The 7,349-nt window shown below is 31.9% G+C and overlaps 1 protein-coding gene across 1 annotated transcript in view; it reads left to right on the top strand.

Moving 5' to 3' along the window:
• Window positions 1-716: 716 nt before the first annotated feature.
• LOC113520373 (uncharacterized) overlaps window positions 717-7,349 on the top strand; it is a 95,385-nt gene continuing 88,752 nt past the window's right edge. Inside the window, exons 1-2 of the mRNA XM_026905695.3 lie at window positions 717-774; window positions 1,457-1,519. The gene's annotated coding sequence lies outside the window, so the exon portion shown is untranslated. The remainder of the gene's footprint in view (window positions 775-1,456; window positions 1,520-7,349) is intronic.

The raw sequence follows: 7,349 nt of genomic DNA, 5'->3' as shown, positions 1-7,349 counted from the left end.
ATTGAAAAGATAAATGGAAAAGATCCCTTTTCTGGGATAAGTCCGCTATTGTACTCATTATTTCCTTAAGAACTCTGTATCCTATAATTTAACACCTTACTGTACAATAAAATGTTACAAACAAACAAACAAACATTTTCCCCTTATTCATAAAAACTAAAACCTCCTATATCTACTTCAACTATGAGTATTACTCATTCAAACTGAGAATTTAGCGAAAAAGAAAGAGACAAAACATTTTAATACCTAAAATAGTTTTATGAGAGGTTTGACACTTTAATAAATAAAAGTATTAGCCTAGTGTAGGAGGCAATGATAAATTCTGTGCTAATACAAACATACTTTGTTAAATAAATATATCTTATATCTTATATTACATTATAATAGATATGAGTTAATTGATTGCATAACAAAACTTGGTTCTGTACGGGAATCGAATCTCCAATAGTCGAAAAAAACCTTTCCAAAGTTGAGTATTGCAGTGTGTTAACCGCTACACCGCACCGCCAAGGTCATTAATTTAAATAGAAAATAGCTACATTTTATTAGACAGATCCTTCAACCTTGATTAAAGGTAGCAATTATCTACACTTTCCACCAATGCCACACAGCCGTACTGTCGCTTAAGTTTGCCTAATAAAGTGAGCCGATCATCCTTTCCCATCCCAACCCCACCGAGGCTGTGAGGCTGCGCGCGCGCTACACCGCGCAGTCTTCGCCGGCGACCGTCCGCCGCGTGCGCATCTTCACACGCGTCAACTTGTAGCGCTCTCGGTATTCCATTTTTGAATTTCAAATACGAAATTTAAAAATAACCGTTTTGCACTTTCAAACTGTTCTTCTTTTTTAAACTTTTTAACTTGTTCTATTAAAAAAAAAAAATAATAAATAAAATTTAGAATTTTAATTAAACATCGCAGAGATATATAATCAAAATATAACATTTCTATTTCGTTCATATTTGTTTTACGCTGAACCGCCCGACCCCTGACCGAGTTTTTATATAACCTTAAATCTTATCTCGGCGTCTTTTGATTCCGACCGCTCACTCTATGATTAAACAATAGTTTAATTGTAATTTTTTCACATCCACGCTTACTAACATTGCTTTGTCAAATATAGACAATGTCCGAATGAATGTTTAAAAAACGGCCCTAATTATGTGCAATTATTGCGTAACAGTTATAGAGCTGTAGTCGTGAGAAGGCATTGTGCGAACACCCCAGCGCTCTGCGCTGAAGTTTTTCTTATATTTATTATGAATCTGTTATACAACCTGCAGGAACTGTTTCTGATAAACGTTCTAACGTGTCATTAACCGAGATAAGCCGTTGTCGTTTATTGTTATTCTTGCGCAATTCGTTTTCCTAAATATTTGATTTTATTATTATCGTATCTCTATGCGCGTGCAACAGTTTGAAAGTGCATTTTATTGAGTGTTATTTTTTTTTTCAAGTGGCAAGTGCATCAACTATTGTAATTAGTGTGTGCGTTGCCGTGAGCTGGAAGACGGTGTTTGGTGAGTATATAAGTATTTTATTATATAAATTATTATATAAATAATAATTGAATATAGATATATTATTGTTACTTATGTAAACCCAATATTGAGTCCCAGTATAAGCCATTGAATTTTCTAACTCCATGTTTAGCACATTTGTGGAAAGAAATAAATAAAAGACTAGGTTTTACACGCGACTTCGTTCGCGTTATCGAAATATGTCGATAGATAGCGAAAAATAGTAGTCGACGTTATACATTCATACCATATCTACGTGTATATTAAAGTTCATGAATATTGTCGACCATTAAAGCTTTCAGAAGTGATTAATCAACAAACAAACTCACTTTCATTTGTAATGTAAGTAAGGATAGTCACTTGTTTCGTATATAGAAGGGTATGTAAAATCGTCGTTCACTATACAAATTCTTGATGTTTTTTTTTTTTATAAATAAAATTAATCTTTAATAATGTTTAGACTTAGGGTGAACTTTATTTAATTAATAGCTTTTATCAGCGTTTTACATATATGTATATGATCACTGATCAGGAAAAAAATAGCCTATATGTTTCTCTATTACATATAGTAGACTTATATTTGTATACCAAATTTTATAGCTTATGGTTAAGCCATTAAAGCATTCAGAGGTAACTAACAAATAATAAATAACAAATAATGTAATGTAGACAGGATAAAAATAACTTATATATTCTATAATATATATATATATATATATATATATATATATATATATATATATATATATATATATATATATATATATATATATAATATTACTAATGTGAGTATTTGTAATGACATGAATGGAAGAAGAAAATATATTAACCGACGCTAAATAGATATGGAAAAAGGCCAGAAAGGAAGAAAAATATATTAGTAAAAATAGTAATGTATTATATATTAGTAACATATTTATTTGAAAGATATTAAAATTTTTACTAAAAAATATCACATTTTTTATATTGTCTTTCGAAATCTCATAAAGATATGTTTATTTATCTGTAAACATAACATTTTAATATTACGTGACACATCCGTAAGTATGATATTTAACTCGTATGTGTCAACCCCCGACTTGTAATACGGAAACATAGAAATATGTTGATCCACTAAATTATTAGATTTCGTAGTGAAACCCATTATAAATTGTCAACACCAATAAATTTAAAATATTTCGAAAATTCCTACAGAAACGACATATTTAATTACATATGTATGTCTCAAACAAGATTATATATATATATACATTCACTATTATAAAATAACACGTTAAATAGTTGAACGACTTTTTAACTTGATCGATTTAACATGTAAATACATGTAAAATCGGAAAACTGTTTTGACATGTCCGTTTAACGTTATTACATGTTATGTAATAAATTATGTAGTGGTACATACATATATTATAAACCAATTGCACACCGCCGTTTTTTTTTCCTTTTAATTAAAATAAAAAGTGTCTTAATTATATTAATCCAAAATTTAAGTAAAAATATTAGAACGTAAGTCATGCCAAGTTATCTGTAAGAGATTGCTTTTTAGGAATAAACTAAAGGGGAGACTTTGTACAAAAGTCGTTTACTTGGGCACCTCTGTCCCATTCGTGTTTCTACCGTGAAGCAGTTGTGTTTGCATGGCTGTGTTTCGGTTTGAAGGGTGGGATATTGTAGTGAACTTGCAGAGTACAGAGGAATAACACCTGAGTCCTCAGAAATGGCAACGCATGGAGGATATCATGGGCAAAACAGTATACTCTGTTATGTTCATGGTACTGCTCATGTCTATAGACGACAGTACCACTTTCCATCAGGTAGGCCGTCAGCTTGGTTGCCATTCTATGTTGCATAAAAAAAAGTCCACCTTTTGTATTTGCACTTACTGTATTAATAATCTATGTATACATACGTCCTGTTTGCGTGCAATAGTTTATTATTTTTATTATTTAGAACAATATAGGAATGTTGGAAGAAATATATATATACACCAAAGCCTAACTGCAGTTGCCAGCCCATCTACCCGTGTCCAGCAGTGGACAGTTAATGACTGATATCATCCCTCGTGAAGTATGGGATACTATCGTAGGCAATGACTAAAATGCTAAATCCTATCAACATAGTATTTATATGTAACTTGCTCTACAATGTAAATCAGTGCAAAAGGCGTACTTAATGCTAGTAGCATTCTCTCCAACCACCAACCACCAGTCAACCAATGAACAGTGAATCACGAATGCGGTACTTCATTATTGGAATAGGTAAAGAAAATTATATATATATATCTACAAAATAAATAATACATATATAAATATAAATAAATATATATTAACCGCTATTGTCGTAATGAATCCATAAGATGAACTCGGGCATATTAGTAAGGATTAAAAAAAATATAATAAATTACTGCCACTGATGAAGAAAAAAAAATATTACTAATTTTATGCATTCTGATTTTGTTTTTGTTTTATTTTTATTTTTGTACATTTATCTTTTTTTCATCTTTTTTCACTATACATTTGTGTCTGTAAGCTGTTCGTGTGCTGTAAGTAATGCAAATAAATTGTTTATCTATCTATCTATCCATAAGATGAGAAAATTTTGTTTTTAATATATATTTATAATAAATTAATTAAAGCAATTATAAACAATTATTTACAGAATGTCAAATAATAAACACAAGTATATATATTATATTAGAAGTACTTGAAATTTCATCACATCAGCACAGAAACAATATATTCCGACCTTCAACTGTCTACTGGTTGCAATGCACTTATTTTTTTCACATACATAAAGTTAAACTTATTATCCTAATTATATTTCAGCATGCAATTGTAGTTGCACTATTTATTTTTTTGCAAGCTTCATAAGACTGCAAGCTACTTGTATTTAAATAACATCGACGTACGTGACTTTAAATTCAATTCATTTTCATTCAAGTAACTTGTATAAAACTTGTTTACAAGCAATTTTAAATAAGACTATCAACTCGCCACTTATAAGCACTTTTAAATAAAACTAAATCAACTCGCCGTTTCTCAATTTTTATAAAATTCCGCCACAGAATGAGCTACGTTTCCTTTCCCATGGGTGTCGTAAGAGGAAACTTAATATTAGCAGCAGCGTCTCCTTTAAAACTTCATCAAAATCCGACTGCGATTGTCGACTCGTCTGACAAGCGTCGCAAATGAGTAAATTATAAAATATTAGTAAAACCCGCCTGGAAGAGCTATGTCCAGCAGTGGACAGTTGATGGGTGATGATGATAAATCCACTTGTATGTCTGTCTGTCTGTGTTTGACATAAGAAAGGATGTAGGCAACTTTTTATCTAAGTTGTCAACTTGTTATCAACTTTTTGTCTGTATGTTTGTTTGTTACAGCATCACTCAAATATTATTGCATCAAATTAATTATAGTTTTATCAGATATATTTTTGAAGGTCTAGCTTAAAATCTGGCACATGTTAAATTACCTATTTCCATAGTTTACGCGTACGAATCGCTGTTAAAAGTTAGTTTCATAAACGTACATATATATGTACTTAGTTTACAACATTACAGCAAAGCACGCCGTAAAACATAATGAGAGCCTTAGTGACATTTCCGTTTATATTTTATTATTTGCCATTAAACACGGTTGTTGTTTTTATTGGGATTTGTTAATAGCACAGAAATAATAATAATAATTAACAATATTATTTATTGGCAGAAAATTAAATTGTAGGTACATATTGCTTCATTTCACTTTTTATACTTTATAAGTATAGAGAATAGAGAGTATAGAGAATAGAAGAGGCAAAATGCTGAGTCACCTTATACGACATGACGATTTTTTTAAGAGAATAGTAGAAGGAAAAATAGAGAGCAAAAGAGGAAAAGGAAGATCGAGGAATAACTACACGGGACAGATAAAAGAAACACTAGGTGTCATGTCGTATAAGGAGGTCAAGGATATGGCCTGCGATATAGCTGGCTGGAAGCAGATGCATGAATTAGTTGCACCGACAAGGGGAAACTCTTAAATGAAAAGAAGTTTTTATAGGTAGAAAAATTATTGGATATTCTTTGAATGAAAGAATGAATGATAACTTTATTTGCTCGAATACAGATTAATTAACACCAGAAGTAATTAATGTTAGTTAAAAGAAAAGTGTTGAAAATAATAAGCTCAGTTCGATAAATGATAAAATGTCTGTATTTTGTGAAGTTATAAAAAGAGTGTTTAAAAGAGAATAGAAAACTGTCAGATAAATTATTATATTATTATATTTTTGTATTTTATATTTTGATTGTAGGTCATTAATAAAAATGACTATAGAGTTTTTACAACAAAAATACTCACTGCATTCAACCGTTTGGTGTGCAAATAATTTATTTGGAATTTGTTCTTAAAATATTACATTAAAATAGTCTTTAAGTGAAAAAAAAAAAATTGCATTTAGTAATACAGTAATAGTTATAAAACGTCATTATCATCAATTCAGCCATTAACTGTTCACTGCTGAACATAATCCTCCCTTTTGGAGGGGTTATGCCAGTAGTTGCAGGCGAATTATTATTTAACAATATCTATCTACTTTATATGAAATGAAATGTAGTATTCATTTGTTATCAACAATATATATTGTAAGTGTATTGTAAAGCCATTCATATGTTATAAGGTAACAAACGCACTCACATTCACATTTATGATATTATAATAAAATAACAAGATGTATATTGAGCGTGCAAGTGGGATCCTTGGCTTGGTGTGACGTTAGGAGCCGGTACATTCACCGGTAGGAGACATATGCCTGATGTATGTCCTTATTATTGTTTTTTTTTATCAGTACCTTGACTTTTACGTATTAAATACGTACGAATATTGTTACGTATTTTACGCCTTAAATATCTATATCTACTTGTCGTATATCCTGTTTCAATGGTTGTTAATGAAAATGTAAACACCAGAGAGAGACTTTGTACAAAAGTCGATTGCTTGGGTACCTCTGTCCCATTCGTGTTTCTACCGTGAAGCAGTTGTGTTTGCATGGCTGTGTTTCGGTTTGAAGGGTGGGATATAGCGTGAATTTATTGGGTACAGAGGAATAACACCTGAGTCCTCAGGAATGGCATTGCATGGAGGGTATCATAGGCGAAACAGTATACTCTGTTATGTCCATGGTACTGCTCATGTCTATAGGCGACGGTTACCACTTTCTATCAGGTGGGCCGTCAGCTTGTTCGCCATTCTAAGTTGTATAAAAAAAAAAACCATTAATCTTATGATCCTATTAATATCATCGTCATCTCTGTCATTATCCATCCACTGACGAATAAGGGCCTTCCCCATAGACTGCCATAAAGAATGGTTATGAGCCATCTACATCCACTGAGTTTCTAGAGCTCATTTGAAGTCACCCCATCTAGTGGAGGGTCATTTGCTCGTACGAGATCGCCACACAAAAACCTTTATTTCCCATAACTTGTCGGGTTTTCGAGCTATATGACCAACCCATTACTACTTCAGCTTGCTTATCATTCTACTAATATAATAAATGCAAAAGTTTGTAACGATGGATAGATGGATAGCCGTTTGTTACTCTTTCACGCATTTTTTTTAACGTCTGGAAAATGCTTTATGCAGACCCATACACCTTGTGGGAGGTGAATGGGTACTGTGGGAATCCTCCCGTAAGGTAGGGGTGTACCCACCAAAAACCAGACGATATACCCTCGAGGTGCCATATGTCGGAGACATGGGTTCGCTTTCGCATTCACCACATCTCCGACGGCAAAACTCTTTCACGCATAAACTACTGAACGGATTTAAATAAAATTTTGTACACG

The sequence above is a fragment of the Galleria mellonella genome, unplaced genomic scaffold (assembly GCF_026898425.1).
Source record: "Galleria mellonella isolate WM207_F2 unplaced genomic scaffold, CSIRO_AGI_GalMel_v1 utg40, whole genome shotgun sequence".
In the NCBI taxonomy this organism is placed as follows: Eukaryota; Metazoa; Arthropoda; class Insecta; order Lepidoptera; family Pyralidae; genus Galleria; species Galleria mellonella.
Note: the sequence above shows the minus strand (reverse complement) of the source record. Positions and strands in the feature narration are given on the sequence as shown.